Source organism: Crotalus tigris, unplaced genomic scaffold (assembly GCF_016545835.1).
Source record: "Crotalus tigris isolate CLP2741 ecotype Arizona unplaced genomic scaffold, ASM1654583v1 scf7180000021529.231165, whole genome shotgun sequence".
Classification (NCBI taxonomy): Eukaryota; Metazoa; Chordata; class Lepidosauria; order Squamata; family Viperidae; genus Crotalus; species Crotalus tigris.
This window is the reverse complement of record NW_024098551.1, coordinates 132,893-156,671: the sequence shown is the minus strand read 5'-3', so window position 1 is coordinate 156,671 and position 23,779 is coordinate 132,893. Positions and strand designations below refer to the sequence as shown.

At 36.9% G+C, this 23,779-nt stretch overlaps 1 protein-coding gene across 1 annotated transcript in view; it reads left to right on the top strand.

Annotated features, from left to right (window-relative positions):
* LOC120296792 (E3 ubiquitin-protein ligase parkin-like) overlaps positions 1–23,779 on the top strand; it is a 131,645-nt gene that overhangs the window by 22,463 nt on the left and 85,403 nt on the right. The gene's annotated exons all lie outside the window — the stretch shown is intronic.

The following is a 23,779-nucleotide window of genomic DNA, read 5'->3' as shown; positions in this document are numbered from 1 at the left end:
GTTCTTATTGCTGACTCTGAATTTTAACAGAGGAGAATCCTATAGATCCCAATAAACAAATTTAACTTAAGATTGCAGTGCAGAAATGACCACTTTGTCATGGAGAATATACCTGTCCCAGAATGCCTGGCTTGAATTGGTTTGCAAAATTGCTGATCTAAGTGGTTGCAGTGAAGAGTTGGATTGTGCAAATGACAAGGCAAGAGCATTCACACTTTTTAAAACTCCTAGCAGTCAGCAAAATGTTAAGTTAAAGGATCCAAAGCCAAAGATTTGTTATTTTGTTAGCAGCACTCTCTTTAAATAGGTTCAAAGGGAGGGAGGGCAGAGGCAGGGATAGAAAAAGTGTCACGTAAGTAAAATGGTTTGTATGTTTTGAGTAAATCAATGAAGATTAATGCAGGTTAAACGACTGTGCTGAATGAACACTCTTTTTAAGTAACCAGGGTCAAAAAAGAACTGGAATGAAATGGCCACACAAAGAGATTGAATCTGCTTATTTTTGTTCTGTCACTAACAGTATTGTCAGATAACAATATCCTTCGTGGAAAGAATTAAGAAAATTTAGGATACACAGGTGGCATTTTTAAATCTGCCTCTGGGCCTTGAAAATGATGTTTCATTAAAGCCATAGTGCTCATAATGCATTTAGAAAAATATAACAGCACAGTTCTTCAAAAATACAGGCAAAGTACACTTCAGAAGTGTTGAAAGGAAGAATTTTGTAAGATCGAATAAAACGCAACATCAAAATTTATTGTTCCAAGGAAAATCAACACAACACCAAACATCCTTTCCTTCCTTCCTTCCTTCCTTCCTTCCTTCCTTCCTTCCTTCCTTCCTTCCTTCCTTCCTTCCTTCCTTCCTTCCTTCCTCCCTCCCTCTTTCTTTCTTTCTTTCCTTCCTTCCTTCCTTCCTTCCTTCCTTCCTTCCTTCCTTTCTTTCTATCTATCTCACCTTTATTATTTTTTTATAAATAACTTAAAAGTGGTGAACATACCTAATACTCCTTCCTTCTCCTATTTTCCCCACAACAACAATTTTGTGAGGTGGTTTGGGCTAAGAGAGAGAGTGACTGGCCTGGAGACACCAAGCTGACTTTCATGGCTGAGATGGGATTTGAACTCACGGTCTCTTGCTTTCTAGCCTGGTGCCTTAACAAATCAGTTTTATATGGTAAATGATTAGGAATATGTTCCTAAAACAGTTTGAAAGGCATGGATTGTATCTCACCCAGATCATTTCCTAGAAGTCCTGAGAGCTTTCTCCCTTTAATTCAGTTTTTTAGCTGCTAGCAATATAAACAGCTTTTGTATGAGCATCAGTTCTTATCAGTTCTTCATTTCTATCCTCTTTCTGAAACTGAAAGAAATAAATATTAATATATTTGGAATAATATGCATTACCAAAATATATTACAATTATGCTGCAATATTTTTCTTGTCAAAGGCCAAACTACATATATTGGATCAATTTCCCTGGTGATAGATTAAATGACTGGTTTAATATTAAATATTTAGGATATTTTATCCCTTTCATCAAAAAAAAGGATGAAAGGAAATTATGTATCCTTTTGTTACCATAACAGACTTCTGAATCTGTTAGTACTGTTAATGTGAACAATAATTATTGGTTATACTAATAAATTGCAATAATCTTCTAGAAGTTAGGCAGGATTGACACAGCAGTAGAGCATGTAAAATAGTGTTCCCCAAAGCTGAGACAAGCTGTAATTATAACATAACATTATAGATGGTTTGTATGAGAAAATATTCTTGTGTATACATGTAAGACTCATTTAGTTATCAAATTTATATAGCCACCCATCTCACTCAAGGTGACTCTGGACGATGTACAACAATAGATAAAAAGCAAGAATATAAAAATAGCAAACACAAAAGGCCATAATAATAGATATCTCAACAAACTGGATGTATTTACTTACTTTATTCATTTAATCCACATTTAAAGGCCACCCAACTCTGTAGCAACTCTGGACAGCCTGCAAATAAAAAAGAAAAATGTGTAGAGATACAAATCACGAAGGTTGTGGCCAACCAGAATAACAGGACACCTTCAGCCACTCAACAGACATAGCAATATCAGCTATCCTTCCACAATGCTATCCCAAGGCTTAGGAGAATGTCCAGATTTTTAATGGCTGTACAAATCTCTAGTGGGACATCATTTTAAAGCAGGGTACCCAACCCCGGTCCGTGGACCAGCACCAGTCCGCAGCATGCCAGCAAGCGGGCTGCACAAACAAGCAAAGCTCCATCCTCCAGATGCCAGCAGTATTGAAAGCCATATCCTTTCTGGTCTGTGGAAAAACCTTTCTCCATAGCACTGGTCCCTGGTGCCCAAAAGGTTGGACACCACTGTTTTGAAGGACAGGTGCTACAACAGAGAAAGTATGCTTCCTGGGTGGGACATCATTCTACTTGTTCTTCTCCTGTAGCAATGGCTGCTTACGTAATGTTTATGTTAAAACAGAAGCAATTCTGTGTATAACTTATGTATGTAAAAAAAAAATCACCGCTACGAAAGTGACTACTGCATATTCAAGACAAATCAAAATATTATATGTAGAAGTCTTGTTCGGAGATAAAGGTGTTTCCACAGTTTAATATATTATAAGGAACCCTTTCATCTTTAAATAATGCTCCCTTTGATTTTTCTGCAGCACTATATATATATATTTAGAGGGATAAAGATTGGTGCTCCTCTCCAATGTTTATTTTGACACAGTTTTGTATGAGCAAGAATATTTTACTATTCTGAATGTTCCATTAAGCTGTTAAAGATCTGACTTTGCTGTTATAGAATCTATTTTTACATTGTTTTATGCATAAAAATATTAATTTGATTTCCCAAAGTCCATTGCACACAGTTGTTCCATCTTCATTGCTATTCATAAGGCCAATCTCTTGCTTTCATCACTAGGCAGAAAAGACTGACATGTTTAACCAGCAAGAAAATATGCCTCTGTTATCGCTTGGTACCAACTAGCATGACTACTAGAAAAAAAAAAACTGGATAGTCAAGGCACATAAGGATTCGATAAATAAAGCTTTTTTTTGTCTTGTCTTGAAAGTGGCTACATATTGCTTATATATTTATTATTCAAAATTGAAGTCCCTTGGATTCTGATAAGCTTGGGACTAGTGCCAAGAAACAGCATGCTGTGTGACTACTCTAATGGATGTTTATCAAGTACTGATACATTTCACACTTTTGTCTCTATTCCCGGTACTAATTTTTATTTGGGTATTCAAAAGAAAGCGAACTAAGTAAATAGTTAAATAAGATTCTTAATTCCTTCAGGAATCCCCTCAACCCCGACTATACTATAAAACAAAATCCAAACATATTTAGATTGCATGTATCAAGTGTCAGAGACATTATTCTGCATTATTTCTAGCAGCAGTGACCAGAGAGGCGGTTGAAGCTCTTCATCCATTTTTCAGTCTTGCTTTAACTCCGTTTATTTATTTGCTGAATCCAAGCAATTTGCAACAATATCCATCCTACTTATTTGTGGAACTGCCTACCCAATATCTAAGCTGCAATCTTAATGAGTTGGCTATTTGCCATTTTAAAATGACAGAAGTGAGAACCATTCTCCCATCATCCCAGGGTTCCTTTTTTATTTGTATGTCCCTGGATCCTATTTAGCTATCTAAGACTGCTATGATTACTTTGATTCTGAGGGTTGTTTTTTTTAAACACAGATTTTCCTGCATGGTGACTCTGTTTTTATTAGTATTACAGTTGGTTACACAGTCAGCCAGATGTTTAGACTGTATATAGCATTTTTATCCACCTATTGAGTCTTTCCCATGGATTTGGAGTAGGCAGATATTATTGTTTGATGGTGTGGTGATGCAGGATGTAAGCTGTTCCAAGTAAAGCCATCTTTTGCAATTGACTGATGGTAAATTTGCCACTGCCGATGGTATTCAAGTGGTGCTCCAATTATTTTGGGATTGCACCCAAGGTGCCTATTACTGTTGATATTCTCTTTACTTTGTTTTGCCATGGTTGTTCTACTTCTATTTTCAGGTTTTGAATTTTGTGATTTTCTCTGTTTTTTTTTTTTCTTCTTCTATTCTGCTATCCTAAGGTACTGCTATTCATTATTTTTTATTGGCAGTTGTTAAGTCTGGGATGCTATGTGGCAAGTATTTGTCTGCTTGAATTCTAAAGCCCCATAGCACTTAGCTTCTTCATTTTCAATTATGTTCTCTACTTTATGGCCCCACCAGTTCTTGCTTGCAAGCAAATGGTACTTCTTGCAGATATCCCATTACATCATGGCTGCTACTTTGTCATGCCGTTGTTTGTAGTCAGTTGATTAGAGCCCTTTAGTTTTATTTGATTTTTCACTCATGAACTCAGCTGATCTTAATATGGCACCATAATAGACTAGCAGTTTGACCAAGCTGAAGAGAGTTCATGACAAAGACTGCTAAATAATATATTTTATTTCCTTTTCAGTATATGTAAGTAACAATGCAGATGTTTGTTTCCTGTGAGATTTTTTTACTATGAATTTCTATCTTTCCCATATATCTCATAGACTATAGAGATGAGACACAGCTGATAACTGACAGTTTAACAGAGAGCAGTACTGTTTCTTTGTTAGTTTCAAAATAGTTAAGTATTTCCCATCACTGCATTGTCTTGCATGTTCATAAAAAACTAAAGCTGCTTTCAAGTCAAGTTCAGTTCTTGATTATTATATGGATGCAACCATGCCTTTTTCTTGGGAATAATATGGAAGTAGTTTGCTACTGTCTTCTTTTCACTGTTTTTTTTCAGTTTAGTGAATGTGAGAGAGAGAGAGGGGAGGGGGAGAAAGTGCATTATTTCAATTTTTAACCTAATGCTAGACAGTGTAGTGTTGTACTGTAGTTAATGTTATTCACAGAGATCTTGTTCCAGCCACTCTCTTTTGATTAATCTTATTTCCTGGTATTGTTTTAAAAATGAAATGAAGCATCACGAACCTTGTATACTACCTTTGAAAGAAAAATGGAATGAGATGTGTATCATTATGTATTTTTGTTGTTGTTGTTGAAAATCAACCCTAGCATTTAGAGAACTGTTAGCAAAAAAAGTATAAAGGTGGCCATTCTTCCATCTTATAATTAGAATCTCCAATTGCTTTTCATATTTAATTTATATTCTGCTTTAAAACAATACCAAAAGCACTAGACAAGGTAATACTGAGAACATTTCTGAGATTAATAGCTGGCTCACAACAGCTGTTTTAGGACATCATATTGGGATTTATTTATTTTTAACTCCAGGAGAAATGAAAATGAGATAGACATTCTCCATTATTGCTAAATGCTGACTTGCTAGCATTACACCATAAGCACAAGGCAGGATATCTGTTCATCTTTGTTCTACTGAGTGGACAGTCTAACCAGATTGAAATGGGATTCTATCTTGCCAGCTCACTTGGTTTCAATTTCTAAGCAAATTACTCCTTTGTTGAAACATAACAGGTTTTCTCTAGAATAATTAATATCTAATAAGATAATTATCTTGAAGAATTAAATTAAATTTTCCAAAGAATGTATTTTAACTATACAGCTTTGTAGCCATGGTGGCACAATGGTTAGAATGCATTATTGCAGGCTAACTCTGCTAACTGCAGAACTTCGATCCTCACCGGCTCAAGGTTGACACAGCTTTCCGAGGTTGGTAAAATAAGGAGTCAGATTGTTGGGGGCAATATTGTGATGTTTGAACTGCTCAGAGTGCTGTAAAGCACTATAGAGCGGTATATAACTCTAAGTCAGTGGTTCTCAACCTTTCTAATGCTGTGACCCCATAATACAGTTCCCCATGTTGTGGTGACCCCCAACCACTTATACATCACCGGGTGCCAGGGGCGTGGCCAAAGAAAAGGGAAAAAAATGGCGGACAGCCTTGTTTGGCAACCCCCATGAAATGGGGGTTCGACCCCAAATGGGGGCCCGACCCACAGGTTGAGAACCACTGCTCTAAGTGCTATTGCTATTTCCTATCAGTTTGAAAAGGAACCCACAATTGGATTTTACTGGTTCCTTTGAACTGTATCAAAATTCATGATGATTTATAGTAGATATTTCAACCAGAATGGGAAAGTTATACTTAAATTAGAAGATGATGTCCAGAAATGAATATAAGGATCTAATTATTTATTTGCCACTTAGACACAATTACCCAATTTGATGATTCCCCTTGGGATGAAAATTTTAAGAACTTCAATCCTAACAGCTACCAGACTGAGGAATGCTGATGTAAATGCTTTTCTTTTTTTTACAAATAACTTAAGTTCCCAATGTACCAAGAACTTGGAATATTTTTTTTAACTTGTATACATGCATAATCAATTCCCAAAGCATTCATTTTTGCAAAACCCATTAAAATTAGCAGTCAGTAGTTACTAGGGATGCTTTTGTTGATTTCCACTTCTCTCTGTTTCTTATTATCCCAACCTAAAATTTACTGCATTCCTTTTCTGTATTAGCTGCAAGTTAAAAAGACATCTATACAAAAAGATAAAATCTCAAAGAATCCTCTAGGGCATAAAGGGGCCTTTGCTACTCTCCCACTGACAGTATATAATTTGCAACTGACTGCATTTGAAAACAGATAAGGCACATCAAGATGAATCTAAACATTAACATAATTGAGGACAGAAATGGCAAGCTTTTGCTTTGAACAAAAAGGTTCAGCAGCACTGAGTCATAAAAGATGAAACATTAATGTAATCAGCCGAGACTGTCGACTGACTGAGAGCAACATAGACCAACGACAGGATCCCAATTACAGCACAACCTTCTCAGAACAATCATCTACGAATAGTTCACATTGGAGAAAGAATAATTCACACGCTGCAATGATGAATATTGATTACAAGTATAAAAGAAGCGAGCTGAACTCTAACTAGGCTTACCTAGTTGGTTTTGCAGAAAAGGCCTTCTATTGAAAAGATATTATATTCCTTTTATTTGTAACACTGTGCATGAAAGTTGTTTAATCATAGAGAAAAGATAAGATGTTAGATAAAGGAGAAGATTAGGAGGAGCCTATTAATTTAGGATTTACTTGCCCAAGCTTTAGATATGGCAAGTACAAACAATATTGTCCTTGGCTGTCATTTAATCGTTCAAAATGATGAATAAGTTAGTTTTATCACAGTTAGATGTAAAAGATTATAATGGCTCAGTGTCCTCAGTGGGCATTAATTAAGCCTCTTTTCCCTAGTTTGATGCCTTTCAGTTGTCTTAGACAACTCCCAGAATTCTCAGCCTCTGCCATGTTGGGGAAACTTGATCAAGCAGGAATTAAACACAGGTATGCAGAATGGGAATCCAGAAGAAGAACAGCTGATTCTGCAGGAAATAATTCATTGTGAAGACTATCTAGATTTTGTACATTTAATACGAGAGAGAGAGAGAGAGATGGAAGGGACGTTGGAGGTCTTCTAGTCCAACTCCCTGCTCATGCAGGAGACCTTAATATTGTTGTTGTTGTTGTTAATTGCGAAGTCATGTCCGACCCATCGCGACCCCATGAACAGCGTTCCTCCAGGTCTTCCTGTCCTCTACCATCTTCTGGAGTCCATTTAAGTTCACACCTACTGCTTCAGTGACTCCATCCAGCCATCTCATTCTCTGTCGTCCCCTTCTTCTATTGCCCTCAATCTTTCACAGCATTAGGCCCTTCTCCAGTGAGTCCTTCCTTCTCATTAGGTGGCCAAAGTATTTGAGTTTCAACTTCAGGATCTGGCCTTCTAAAGAGCAGTCGGGGTTGATCTCTTCTAGGACTGACCGGTTTGAACGCCTTGCAGTCCAAGGGACTCGCAGGAGTCTTCTCCAGCACCATAATTCAAAGGCCTCAATTCTTTGGCGCTCAGCCTTTCTTATGGTCCAACTTTCACAGCCATACATTGCAACTGGGAAAACCATGGCCTGGACTATACGCACTTTTGTTGGCAGGGTGATGTCTCTGCTTTTTAGTATGCTGTCTAGATTTGCCATAGCTTTCCTCCCCAGGAGCAAGCGTCTTTTAATTTCTTGGCTGCAGTCCCCATCTGAGGTGATCTTGGAGCCCAGAAAAATAAAATCTGTCACTACCTCCATTTCTTCCCCATCTATTTGCCAGGAATTGAGAGGGCCGGATGCCATGATTTTGGTTTTCTTAATGTTGAGTTTCAAGCCAACTTTTGCACTCTCCTTCTTCACCCGCATCAAGAGGCTCTTTAGTTCCTCTTCACTTTCTGCCATTAGAGTGGTATCATCTGCATATCTTAGGTTGTTGATATTTCTCCCGGCAATCTTAATTCCAACTTTTGATTCATCTAGCCCTGCCTTTCTCATGATGTGCTCTGCATATAAGTTAAATAGGCAGGGCGACAGTATACAGCCTTGCCGGACTCCTTTTCCAATTTTGAACCAATCAGTGGTTCCATGTCCAGTTCTCACTGTTGCTTCTTGACCTGCATATAGGTTTCTCAAGAGACAAATGAGATGGTCTGGTACTCCCATCTCTTTAAGAACTTGCCACAATTTGTTGTGATCCACACAATCAAAGGCTTTTGCATAGTCAATGAAGCAGAAGTAGATGTTTTTCTGGAACTCCCTAGCTTTCTCCATGATCCAGCGTATGTTGGCAATTTGATCTCTAGTTCCTCTGCCTCTTCGAAATCCTGCCTGTACTTCTGGTAGTTCTCGATCCACATACTGCTGGAGTCTAGCTTGTAGGATTTTAAGCATAACTTTACTAGCATGTGAAATGAGTGCAATGGTGCGATAGTTTGAACATTCTTTGGCATTGCCTTTCTTTGAAATTGGAATGTAAACTGACCTTTTCCAATCCTGTGGCCACTGTTGAGTTTTCCAAATTTGCTGGCAAATTGAGTGTAGCACTTTTACTGCATCGTCTTTTAAGATTTTGAATAGCTCAGCTGGAATACTGTCACCTCCACTAGCTTTGTTGTTGCTCAGATTTTCTAAGGCCCATTTCACTTCACATTCTAGGATGTCTGGTTCGAGGTCAGTGACCATCTCATTGTGGTTATCTGGGACGTTAAGCTCATTCTTGTATAGTTCTTCTGTGTAGTTTTGCCATCTCTTCTTAATCTCTTCTGCCTCTGTTAGGTCCCTGCCATTTTGGTCCTTTATCATGCCCATCTTTGCATGAAACTTTCCCTTCATATCTCCAATTTTCTTGAAGAGATCTCTGGTCCTCCCTATTCTGTTGTTTTCTTCTATTTCTTTGCACTGTTCATTTAAGAAGGCATTCTTATCTCTTCTAGCTATTCTCTGGAATTCTGCATTCAATTGGGTGTATCTTTCTCTTTCTCCTTTGCCTTTCGCTTCCCTTCTTTCCTCAGCTATTTGCAAAGCTTCCTCAGACAGCCATTTTGCTTTCTTGCATTTCTTTTTCTTTGGGATGGTTTTAGTTGCTACCTCTTGTACAATGTTGCGAACTTCCATCCATAGTTCTTCAGGCACTCTGTCTATCAGATCTAATTCCTTAAATCTATTTGTCACCTCTACTGTATATTCATCAGGAATATGATTTAGTTCATACCTGAGTGGCCTAGTGCTTTTCCCTACTTTTTTCAATTTAAGCCTAAATTTTGCAACGAGAAGCTCATGATCTGAGCCACAGTCAGCTCCTGGTCTTGTTTTTACTGACTGTATAGAGCTTCTCCATCTTTGGCTGCAGAGCACATAGTCAATCTGATTTCTATGTTGACCGTCTGGTGATGTCCATGTGTAGAGCCATCTCTTGGGTTGTTGGAAAAGAGTGTTTGTTATGACCATCCTATTCTCTTGACAAAATTCTATCAGCCTGTGCCCTGCTTCATTTTGTACTCCAAGGCCAAACTTGCCTGTTATTCCGGTTATCTTTTGGCTTCCTACCTTAGCATTCCAATCCCCCATGATGATAAGGACATCATTTTTTGGTGTTAATTCTATAAGGTGCTGCAGGGCTTCATAGAACCGGTCTATTTCATCCTCTTCAGCACTAGTGGTTGGGGCATAGATTTGGATTATTGTGATATGGAATGGTTTGCCTTGGATTCGAATTGAGATCATTCTGTCATTTTGGGGATTGTATCCCAGTATTGCTTTTCCTATTCTTTTATTGACTATGAAGGCTACTCCATTTCTTCTGAGGGATTCTTGCCCACAGTAGTATACCTGATGGTCATCTGAGTTAAATTCACCCATTCCTGTCCATTTTAGTTCGCTGATTCCTAAGATGTCGATGTTCATTCTTGTCATCTCTTTTTTGACTACATCTAGCTTGCCTTGATTCATGGATCTTACATTCCAGGTTCCTATGGAGAAAAAATCTTTACAGCATCGGACTTTCCTTTCACCACCAGATATATCCACAGCTGAGCGTCCTTTCGGCTTTGGCCCAGTCGCTTCATTCTTTCTGGCGCTACTAGTACTAGCCCTCTGCTCTTCCCCAGTAGCATATTGGAGGAGACCTTATATACCATTCCAAATAAGTGGCTGTCCAGTCTTTCCTTAAAAGCCTCCAGTGATGAAGCACCCACAACTTCTGAAGGCAAGCTGTTCCACTGGTTAATTGTTCTCAATCTTAGGAAGTTTCTCTCGGTTGCTTCTCTCTTGAGTAGTTTCAATCCATTGTTTCTTACAACATTTTACTTTTAGCCACTGAAGAACAATTCATGGTTATTTCAAACTGCAGTTTTAATGGGAATCGGTTTACAGATTCAGATTCCATGCCTTCTCCTATATAATGTTTAAAGCCATCTCTGTATCCCTTATTGAGAAATGTATGGATTTGCATTGTAAATTAGTGGAGTGAAGTGACATCAAGTCAAATCACAATAAATCAGGAAAGTTAGAGACTGTGAATGCATTTGAGACTGTTGTGAAATTAAAATATATGTTTCCATTCAATGTTTTGCCATTCTGCAATTTTAGACAATTGGATGATTAAAGGAGATCAAAGTTATATTACCAACAGTAAAAATAAAGGAAATATAATAAACACTTAAATGATCTTGAAAAGAAAACAAAGTGATTCAATTAAACATGACATGATTCTTTTACATAGAAGAGAATGACATGAACTAATTGTGTTGTCAAGGGCAATGGACAACTGTAATTCACAGAGAGTATGAAAAGGACTACACAAGCAGAGACTGTCCTGGAATAAAAAAATATCCTAAAGAATAAGGGGGGAAAATCCCATTAGCTTTAAAATGTCCTTGAGAAGGAGCAGTAAGTCATACTTGGATAATCATATCTCAGTTGATTGTGTTCTATCCATATATTTCTCTTAAATTAAATCATTGCTACCACTAATGAGTTTTATTTTTGCTTTTCCATGGCTCTTCTGTTTAATCAGACGACAGGCAGATCAGTGATAATCTATTCAGCAAATAAAAAAATAAACCAAAAGATTCAAGAAAACTTTAAAAAAAAATTGTCCTATGTATTCTGATGGATCAAATGCCAACAAAAACGCATAGTTAAGTTGGTCGTACAACTGAGGATGATTTTAGGAGCCTTCTTTCAAGTATCATAAAGATATTTTTTCTGTTAGCAGAATTATTTCTATTTTATTCATTTGAAGGACATATTTATAGTTGGAAAATATATACAGTTAAAAGACTTAAAACATGCCAGAAAAGGACCAGGCTCAGTCAGGGCCATACATTTTTTTATTTTTTTATTTTCACTTTGTTATATCTCAGTTTATAGATTTACAATATCTTGTCCACCAGCAAGATATAAATGGTGGTGGTGGTGGTGATCCTGAATTAATCTACTGCAAGATTAAAGCCTCTTCATTTAAGATTATGAACCATAATTTACCGTGGAGGTCCAATGTGAATTCATAGATAAATGTTAGATTTCCAGTTTTAGAATTGTCAGCCAGCTGGCTTCCAACTGATGATGAGAACTTGGATTGCCCTACTCATTGCCCAGCACCTAGACAGGCAGACAGGCAGGCAGGCAGGTAGATGATAGATAGATAGATAGATAGATAGATAGATAGATAGATAGATAGATAGATAGATAGATAGATAGATAGATAGATAGATGCAATAAGTTCATAGAAATATGACCCTCCAGTTTATTATAATTTCTCAGCCAGAACAATAGTAAGTTGTACTAGCCATGGCATTTTCTACAAGTAATGCTTACTGGATACTGAGAATCAGCAAAAAGCAAGCAAACCCTTTGGATGCCTTCTTTTCAAAGGAAGAATTTTCCTGTCCTCTGGATTCCTTAAGTATTTCCAACATTTCAAGAGGCCATTCTGTGAATGTGAATGGGGCAGGGAATGATTTTTGCCCCAGCTTTACTCAGTTAATAGTGCAAAAATGCTTTACATACTTTCAAATATACGAATGTTCTTGTGTTGTTTTGCGTTCCGGAAGACACATTTAGTGTTTGTTCCAACCAGATCTGGATTTAATTGATAATAAATGATCTCTTGCATATTTCCAGTCAATACCAAGCTGAACAACTCAATCTTCATTTCCAGTGTGACAGTAGCTATTGAAAATTGCATTAAAGGACATTTAACCCATAGACAGAGTTCCAGCTGAAGGGCTGACACATGACAGAAATAAATTGCCCTCATATCATTTACAAATGTTCCCTGATTATTGAAATGCAATCTGTGTAATTTCAATACGTTCTGCATTTTCACACTATAGGAAAATGATCAAGGGGATTTCTCTATACAAGTGGACTGTGCCAGTTTTTAATGACAAAAATCCTATCAAAATGTCTCAACAGGTAGCAGCACCTGTTTTACCTTGAAAGCTAAGCTAGCTCATGCCTACTTAATACTTGAATGGGTTATTGTGGGTATACTGTATATTAGGAAAAATGTTGCAAAATGTCTCAGAAGATAATGTGAAACCGTTAATATACTGCTGACAAGAAAACTGCATGGGTGAGCCCATGAATTGAACTTGACTTAAAGGAGATTTCCTTTTGTTTCTTGCTAATGTGTCTGGTGTAATGTCATATATTTCATGACGTACTGCTCTTGGGATGATTAATTATAAATGTCTCTGTCTTGAGATAAGGATAAAAATTTATGCAAAGAGAGTAACCCAAAGCTCCCCGGCTTATTTGTCTCTCATTCATATCCTCCTTTTTTTTTGCTCCCTATCATAATCATTTTAAGCTGCTGCTATCAAGATACCTTTAAGCAAATGTCATCAAGATATCATCTCTTAAAACAAAACCAATTGGAATTTACTTGAGAAATGCTCAGATAAGTGTTGAAAAATTATTTTATTCGACGGCTAGAACACTGTAGCAAGCAGCAAATATGCGAATTCCACATCTTAAAAAAATGTTTTGAAGTCAGTACGATATATGGATTAGAAAAGTAAACCAGGCAAACCAGATTCAAAACTTGACAAAGATCACTAGTCATGATCCCTCTGTCATAATAAGAATAAAATAGAGAGGGGAACATAAACCAGAATCTCTGCTTTGAATGTTAGCTTGATTGTTAGTATTGTCATTAGTGAACTATGGGAAGTTAATCAGTTTTTCAGAAAAAAAACAACAAAAAACTACATTCTGGACCATTTTAAAAAAAAGAGCCACATCTTGACAGAGACATTCTGTTTTCATGACTGCTATATTCATAATAGTAAAGGACAGTAGTTACTATCTGTGCCAATTTTGGCACAGAAACACTGCCAATGATTAGTGGCTACAATTCCAGATCCCAGAGATAGAATAAATTATTCTTTCGTGGGATATTTCCCCCCCCCCTCTTTTCTCTGTCTGCCTCATTTCCAAACTGAACTTATTTTAATCTCAACTGCTACAACTATATGACTCACAAAAGAGGGAGCTATGTGCATTTGATGTTTTTTTTTCTGATTCCAAGTTAACATTTTCATGGATTCTCTTTGAATGATGATAGACAATGAGTAACTTTTGCAGAATATAAAGAAATTCATTTATTGAAACTCTACCAACATGATATATTTTCAGTTGTATTGCTTCTTGCTCTAGAACAGTGGTGGCGAACCTATGGCACACCTACGCGGTATATAAGTCTCATAAATAAATAAATAAATAACCTAAGCGGTATATAAGTCTCATAAATAAATAAATTAATAAATAAATGCCAGAGGCGGCACTCAAAGCCCCAGCCCCACCTTCCCCTGCATCCCCTCCTCACCAACAGCCTCCCAGAGGAGAGTCACCCCTGGATGCGGCCCGTGCGGAGCAGCACAGCAAAGACATGGCAGCCGGGCAATGGGTACAATACTCCGCCCTTGCACCCTGTCAGGCTCAGATGATGCTGCGGGGCATGGGCAGAGGGTGTGGCCGCCATGGCGCTGCTGGGTCACCTGGGCGATCTGCTGCAGTGGGCCATGGAGATGGTGAATGGCCCTGCAGGTGAGCGGGGTGGGAGCAGGTCAAGGGTAAAGTGGAGGTGGGGTGGGGATGGAGTGGAGTGGAGCGGGGGGCAGGGGTGGTTTTTGGGCACTCGGTCTCTAAAAGGTTTGCCATCACTGCTCTAGAAGCTTTATGGCCATTGCAGTGATACTCCTATACAAAGGGCACATTGTACTTTAACAACATGCTATTAGGACTCTATCACTGAAACATTTTTCCCTGCTTATTTCACACATGTTGTTTTTGTCCTAGAATAAATTTGCTTTGAAGCTGTATACTAAAGAGAAAAGGTGCTTTTTATGGGAACTTAAGAGGCAGCAGATCCTACAATCTAAATCAAGATTATTATCAAGTTAATCTCGTTTTCAAGTATATAGTGCAACATTTCTTCTGATTTTACATAAATGAGCTAGCTAAGGGTCCTATTATACATAATGGAACAGTTGTTTTCTGATATTGACTCATTTATTCTGTAAAACCTAAGGTGATTGGGGTCTAGGGAGTTGGACCACCTCATTACTCTGTCTTAACTCACTTTGTCTCAGCCATGATGTTCTCTATTATCATTGTAGCTAAGATACCTAAGAAAAAAGGTCTGAAATGATTGAATATAGGAAGGGAAAGAAAGAGAATAATTTAACCTCCCTCCCCTTTGATACTGTTTTAATATAATAATTAGACAAATCTTCCCTTTCTACTTGACTGAGGCAAATGCATGAATTACAAATGTAGTTTAACCCCAACATGTTGTATTTTATCATGCTTTGTACTTTATCACTTTATCTTCTGGTATCAGAAGGGTATTTGTTTGATATCAGAAGGCTACAAATCGCAATGTGCCTCGTGTTAAGTCACAAGATTTAAAAATTAACAAATGTCTTAAACAATATTAAGATACTTGGAAATGAAGCAAAAGATTAAGAGGACTACACTGGCATTTTCTTGTTAGTATTGTACCTGGCTAAAAAAAAGTATTATTTTCATCCATGCGTAGCCCTATCATGTATTTTAAAGAAGACATCTTTTCTGCATAATTAAAACTGTCATGACATATCCCACAGTTATCTATCCGCTGAAATAAGTCATCTCTGAACAAGCAAGCCATAGCACAGACCCAACATGCAATTCATCTTTGAATTACTGCAGGACCTATGTATCTCTTGTGTTTGAAAGCTTTATAAGCCCACGTGTACCATTATATTAGAGTCTCCTACCAAATATTTTGTTGTCACCTTGACAATTATTCTTGGTGAACCTGGGTATGAATGGGCTGCCATCTATGTTATGCTTGTTTCTCTGGCTGTTATTATTCACCTTCTCTCCAAACTTTGCTGTAGTCTGGCAGAAGCACAGACCCTATAGACTGAAAGTAATGTTTCCTGGCAATCCTAAGCTTTTTGCATTTCACTTTTTTCCATTCCTCTTGGTCTGGCTATTTACTAGAAAAACCAACAAGGATGTCTTATGTTGTGTTCTTCAAAAAGCTGTTGCAATGCCCTGTAGGGCATCCTTGCTGTTTGTCCTAAATTGAGATGACAATGTTGCTCATATTAAATTGCCTTCTTGCTTGACTTGGCATGCTGGGATCCATATCTGTTAATATAGGAATGTCCAGATGTCCTGCTAGGAAAGCAATTTGTTCCCTGGTAGGATGTCTATAAAACAGCTGGTGCAAGAAACCATCAGAGGTGATGTGAGAGGCAAGTTATGTTTTTCTTGATTTAATGGAAATTTTTACTGATCTACCCCCATCCTTCTCTCAGATTGTCACCAGTGCAGTATGTATCCATCGTCAGTCACCTCTCCTCCCATTCTCATAGTCCTGTCATATCTTGCTAGTAGCGAGACAGCCTTCAGAGCCTGAATGCTATAATAGATACTCTGACAATGACAAATGGGCTATTAATGAAATTTGAGATGGGGGATACCCTAGAGAAATGGCAGAGCTTTCACATGTTTTTACTAAACATCAGTTTTGTAACTCATATTGGAAGACACTGGAAAGTGGCCTCTGAACTGGAAAGCAGATCTTGGTCTATGAGCATAAAAACAGCCAGATAATAAGCTCTGCTAAAAGCTTGTTGACAGGTCTGTATTAAAATCTATACTCTTTTCTAATTCCTGAATTGCAAGTGTTCATCTGTATAGCCACTGGTTGTTTTTGTTTGTTTGTTTGTTTGTTTTTAATGGGAAATGACTGAGAGAATTGACAACAAAATGGAGCAAATATGGAGTAGAGCTACATATGCAGATACTTCGGCAACTAATCCTTTATAAAGCATTCAGAGAAGCCAGCCATTTAGCTATTATCCATTAAGCCTATAAATTAAAGTTAAAAGCATGAAGAATAAAGATTGTAATAACCTTTCTTGGCGCTATGTTTTTTTCCACCCTTGCATGAATCATATCATCTCTTGGCATCTGGATCAATGTCAGGATAATTTGTGCACTGTGCTCCTATAGCAACGTGGTTTGTGATACATAATGCAGCACTGGATACATCTCATTATAAGAATTTCTTTTCTTTTAACTGATGAAACTACAGCTTTGTACTTTAATATGAGGAATAGTAGCAGCTGCAGCCATAAAAACAGGTAGAGCTTCAATCCCAGTCTTGACACCACCACCTTGAACTGCGAGATGGGCAGCAAATAAATTTGATAATCACCATCATCACCTTGACAATACTGTGCAGATACCCCTGAAAGATGTCACCAAATGCAGAAATAATGTTCTTATTCAGATTAATGAAATAATCCAGAACGATTAATCACACTTTTAGAAAGTATATTATTTTGCAATCAGGCAGAATAATCCAAACCCTTTTCTGAAATGCTCTGATATTAACTTCTGAGATCAAAGTGACAATTCGGCAATGTTTGTGTCTCACTGGTCACTTTTGGACTAACATATAATTTCTTCAGTTTTTCTGATGGAATTTCCCAGAAATATAAAAAGCAGCTTCAGAGACAAATGAGAAAGGCATGAAGGGAAAGGCAATGTCATTTTCTAATGTTGGCAACAGAGCACAGCAGCTTTAGTGTATTGTGGTTTGTTTGCCAAGTTTAAAATATAATCAATTCATAGAGGAGTGCCAAAGTGAAACTACAGAAAAAGCTGAAGGAAGTGTTTTTGTTTCCATAAGTAATAATTACAAATTATCCAAACTTTAAAAATTTCTGATGAGAGAAAAGTAGGCAAATAGAGGTCCTTTTCTGGATGATATTGTGCAATAAATGGATTATTGTTGATAGGTTATTGTGAAGAATTTCATACAAGCACACCATCCAAAAAACACACACATTTTGTGAAAACATTTTATTTTATACAAATATTTAGGACATAACTCTGGAAAATTCATACTTTTGTTACTTAGCATGATTTAATTTTTATAATACAAATTCTATATGTTGAATATATTTGCCTCATGAGGAGCTATCAGAAAAAAAGGTCTGCAGGAACGGGCCCTTTTATAATAGTCGCATTAATAAAGATCTGTTGTTGTTTTTCAAATCAAAGGAGTAGCTTTCTCCTTATTACTCATCTCATTCTCATTTTTATAAGAGATGAGTAAATGTTTTTTTTTTAAACATTCTAGAGGGCTAGAGCTAGAGGTCCTAAATAAACTATGGTGCTGAAGGTGGAAAAGCTGTGTTTCTTGCTACTTCTGTAAATCAGTTTCAAAATCTCTTATGTTGGCTAGGTGTTTATATGGGCAGGGATACCAGAAGAAAGAGAGAGAGAGGGAAAGAGAGAGAGAGAGAGAGAGAGATCATACTCAATTTATTCCCAAATTTTCATGGATTAAGGACTCTTGTCCCCACTGAAAAAAAAAAAAATCTTCCTACACATTTCATCTCAACCATTTCAGATTCACTATTCATCTTTAATTCCAGCTGCTTTGTATTTCACTTTTAATAGAGGACTGGAGGCTAAATCATACAAGGAACGGTTGCTGGAATTGGGTATGTCTAGTTTAACGAAGAAAAGGACGAGGGGGGACATGATAGCAGTATTCCAATATCTCAGGGGCTGCCACAAAAAAAAGGGAGTCAAGCTATTTTCCAAAGCGCCTGAAGACAGGACAAGAAGCAACAGATGGAAACTAATCAAGGAGAGAAGCAACCTAGAATGAAGGAGAAACTTCCTGATAATTAGAACAATCAACCAATGGAACAACCTACCTCCAGCAGCGGTGAATGCTCCAACACTGGAAGTTTTTAAGAAGAGACTGGACAGCCATTTGTCCGAAATGGTGTAGGGTTTCCTGCCTGAGCAGGGGGTTAGACTTGATGACCTCCAAGGTCCCTTCCAACTTTATTATTATTGTTATTGTTACTTTCCCCCATCCCATTTTTTTTCTTGGAAACATTATCAGAAGAATAAAATTACAATATCATTTGTGCTGTTCATGACTACATCTAATGAATCAATTCAAGGATGGCAGATCAAACACAAAAAAGAATATGGTACTTAGAGTTCAGCATTCTATCAACTTTCTGGAAAGCATATGTAGCCACCTTTTCTCCTCCCAAACATAGAAGACATTGGGGTTATTTTTTTAAAATGGTGAAGGATGACCAGAATTGTCTATGGAGATCCTCAATCATCCAGGTCATGGTTGTTGCAAAGGTGCTTTTTCCAAAAGGCAATTGGACTTTGTTTTTTTCCTTTGAAAACATTTCACTCCTTATCCAAAAAGTTTCTTCGGTTTGTTTGTTTGCTTCTTCTTCTTCAGAACTGAAGAAACTTCTTGAATGTGAAGTGAAACCAGATGGATTTTAGCTACAACTAAGAGAACACACCACACTTTTAGTCGGATGTAACTGCAGAAGCTACCTCAGGCATACCGAATATAGTTAATTTTCTTTTACATTTCCTTTTTTGCTAGTTTAAAAAATACTAGCTAGAGAAACAACTTTTTAATTTTGTAAGCAATGGCCTGTCTCAGTGGTGGGATTCAAATATGCGAACAACTGGTTCTCTGTGTGAATGCCATTTCTGGAAGTCCATTCTGGGCCTGAGCAACAAAAAATTAACTAACTGATTCTGCCGAATGGTACGAAGTGGCTGAATCCCACCACTGGCCTGTCTTCTGCTCTTAACTTTATGAAGTTATCGGTTTTCTAGAAAAATTCCTACCATATTACAAATGAGAGGACAAAGGAACTTTGTTCAAATATTCCTTACACCATAGTGAGGTTTCCCTCTGTTGCAAAACAACTTGTAAATGTTTGTAGTGTGGTTTTTAGGCTTAGCATTTTGTATCAATACAACCAATAATGTTGGTTGTATACATTAAATGTTCTTCCATACAAAAATGCAAGGAAAAGTACATGTCAAATGTATTTAATTTCATTTCAACATGCCATTTCTCTATAAATAGGATACTCTTTGTCTCACTTATTTTTGTGATCCCCCGTTTTGGATTGAAATATTGACTATCGGGGCTATTTTTAATATTATTTTTCATTTTGTTTATTAGAAGTAGGCCAAAGAGAATCAATTCCCCTATTAGCTGAGGAAAAACACTGTTTTCCTATAAAACTCCCCCTATCTGAGACAAGACATGTTTTCAAACGTAGATATCGTTTGGCATTTAGACTGGCAGGCTGGCTACAGTATTGGGTATACCAGCTAACTATTCATAAAACTGACAATGTAGCTAAAAGTCATAGAGTCAATATAACTAAAGGTCATGGAATCTATTGAAATGGATCTAAGAAATCAAGTTCAATCCTGTGCATTCATAGTCCCAAGCCTGATAGATGACTATCCAGCTATTTTTGAAAACTTCCAGTGAAGGGGAAGAAACCACTCCATGCAGCAACCTATTCTATTGATTGACAGCTCTTACCATCAAGAATGGAATGGAATAAAACAGAACAGAACAGAACAGAATAGTCTTTATTGGCCAAATGTGATTGGACACACAAGGAATTTGTCTCTGGTACATAAGCTCTCAGTGTACAAAGTGAAAAACCATAAATCATAAGATACAATCATAAATTATAAGATACAACCAACAAACTGATAGTCATAAGATACCAATAGGAGCAGATAATAGGAAAGATGAGAAGAATAATAGTAATACATTTCTTCCTAATATGTACTCTGTATCTATATTCTTGAAGTTTCTTCTCAACAATTGTAGTCTTACCCTTTGGAGCAAGTGAGAATAAGTCCAAACCTTCTACAATGTCACTGCCCTTCATATATTTGAATGTAGCTCTCATGTCCCCTCTTCTACAAGCTAAACATTCCTAGATCTTTTAACTATTCCTCACTTTTTGCCATCTTGGTAGCCCTTCTTTAGACTTGCTCTAGTTTGTCCATGTCTTTTTTAAATGGGAGTGTGCAGAACTGAATGCAATACCCCAAGTGAGGACTAACCAAGGTCAAGTAGAATGGGGCAATTACTTCCTGTGATCTGGACTCTACACTCCTCTTGTTGTTCCTCAAGATGTTATTTGCCTTCTTTGCAGTTGCATTACACTGATGGGGCATGTGGAGCTTCTCATGTGTGTGGCTCTTGAGCCAGATTTCCCCCCATTCTTTACATATTTCTTTTGTTTTTCATGTATAACTTCACATTTCTCCCTGTTAGATTTTATTCTGTTTATTCCTGTCTACTATTCTATCCTAAGATTTTTTTTTTTTTGAGTTTTACCCCTCTCCTTCCAAATATTAGCCCAATGGTAGTCAACCTGGTCCCTACAGCCCACTAGTGGGCGTTCCAGCTTTCGTGGTGGGCGGTAGGGGTTTTGTCCAATACTGAAGCACTTTCCTTTTTTTAATTTAATTGACTTTTTAAAAAAATTTCATAGCATTATTTAAAAACATTTTCATTAGGTTTTCATAAAATTCCCCGTGACAATTGAAATTTCTGAAAATATACTATTTGTATTGCACGCGCATAAGTTTAGTTCACGTTATGTAAGTGAAACTAAATGGCTCTATAGTGCGACTGCACACAAAAGAGCCTTGTCTCAGAATAGCTCGCGCATCTCCCCCCACACCACCCAGCTGTAACAGACAAGCAGAGCTGATAGTCGGCACCCCCCCAAACCCAATCCACGATGCGTGAGAGGCATGCGCAGACGACGATACACAGTGCAGGCTCTTTTGTTTGCGGTCACACTGGTCAGTATGCAGTTAGATTTGTGAGAGTGAGCACATGCCTACAGCTTCAAACAAAATATTGTGAGTCCATGTCTCAAAAAAAGAAATACGCTCGTGGCTATTTGCCAGAGTATCTGAAGATGGGTTTCATAGAATCTGTTGTAAATAAACAACATCCAATGTGTTTACTGTGTCATAAAACATTATCCAATGAGGCAATGAAGCCAAGTCGATTGCGAGAACATCTTTCTACAAAGCATCCGAATGATAAGGACAAGCCCATTGAATATTTTCAGGAAATATATAAAAGAATTAAAAATCGTTCAACAATCGTTGCATCATTTAAGAAACAACATGCAGAAAACGAAGATGGATTAACTGCCACTTATCGCATTTCACAATTAATTGCAAAAAGTGGTAAAAGCTATAATATTGGAGAAACTGTAATAATACCCTCTATAAAAGAATTTATCTCAACGGTAATGCATCAGGATACACCTGAAATTTTAAAAACATTGCCCCTAAGCGATAGCACAGTAAAGCGACGAATTGAAGAAATGGCAGTTAATATTGAAAAAAAACTGATAAGTATTCTCCAAAACTCTTCATTTTCCATGCAATTGGATGAGTCTACCATTGCAGATAATAATGCTTTATTGATAGCATAGGTACGTTATTTTGATGAAAACAATACATTACGAGAAGAAATGCTATTTGCAATAAATCTCATTACAGATACAAGAGGATTATCTATATTTAGTACTGTGAAATCATACTTTACAAAAAATAATATTACTTTGAATAATATTGTTGCATGCGCTACTGATGGAGCACCATCAATGGTAGGTCGTTATCGTGGATTTGTTGCTTATTTGAAGGAAGAAGTGCCAAATGTTTTATGTATTCATTGTGTGGTGCACAGACAACATCTTGTAGGAAAACATCTAAGTACAAGTCTCCATTCATCATTAACTATAATAATTCGAGCCATAAACAAGATCAAATCCAATGCAAAAAATGATAGAATGTTTCGACAAATTTGCCAGGACAATAATGAAGATTTTATTATGTTACTTTTGCACACAGAAGTTCAGTGGCTGTCAAAGGGTACATCTTTGGTTCGTTTTGTAGCATTATATGATAGTGTCATACAATTTTTTGAAAGTAATAATGAGACCAATCTGTGTCAACAGTTAAAACGATAAAGAATGATGCCTTTTATTTGGCAGATATTTTCAAGAGATTTCATGATGTCAATTTGCAGCTTCAAGGAGCTAATAAAACTCTTATAAGTTGCCAAAGTATTGTGTCATTATTTATTGACAAACTTGAACTACTTTGTTATAATCTATTGAAGAGAGAATTGCATCAGTTTCCTGAATTATCATCTATAAAAGATGATGTAACTCCAGAGGATATTGACAGATTCAGTAGCCACCTCAACGAACTTAAATTGGACATAGAAAAACAATTTGAAGATATTTTGAAATTGAAGGTGTATGACTGGATGAAACATCCTTTTACCACAAATATTGAAGAGGCTGATACAACTTGCCAAGAAGAACTGTTAGAAATTAGATATGATAAAGAAAGTAAACATAAATTCGATAGTGGTGGATATGAAAACCTATAGCAAAGTAAAAAAAATGCCTGTCTTATATCCAAATATGTGGAAAATGATATTCAGTTTATTGATACCTTTCCCTACCTCATATCTTGTGGAATCAGGCTTTAGTGCTGTTAATCATATTATGACCAAAGAAAGAAACTGCCTGAATATTTCTGAAAGAGGAGACCTTTGTTTGTTCCTTATAAAAATTGAGCCAGATATCCAGTATTTAGTTTCACAGCCTCAGCCTCAGGGATCTCATTAATAATTTAATTAATTAAATGTAATTTCATCAGACTTCATGCTTCTATGTATGCAAAGTATAAATAAAAAGATAGATTTAACTACAGTAAGTTGTTTTATAAAGATTTATTCTGCCAAACTTAGCAAAAGTCCGACATAAAGTATTTGGTAAGTAATTATTATTATATGCTTTAACTTGCTATAACTCTGCTTTATAAATTTTATAAAGTAAAGTCACTTCCCTACTTTATAAATCACCATTACTGTGGAACTGATGGGCGGTTAGAAAATTTTACTACTAACAGAGATACAAAAGTGGGCGGTAGGTATAAAAAGGTTGACTACCCCTGTATTAGCCAGTCCTACATGG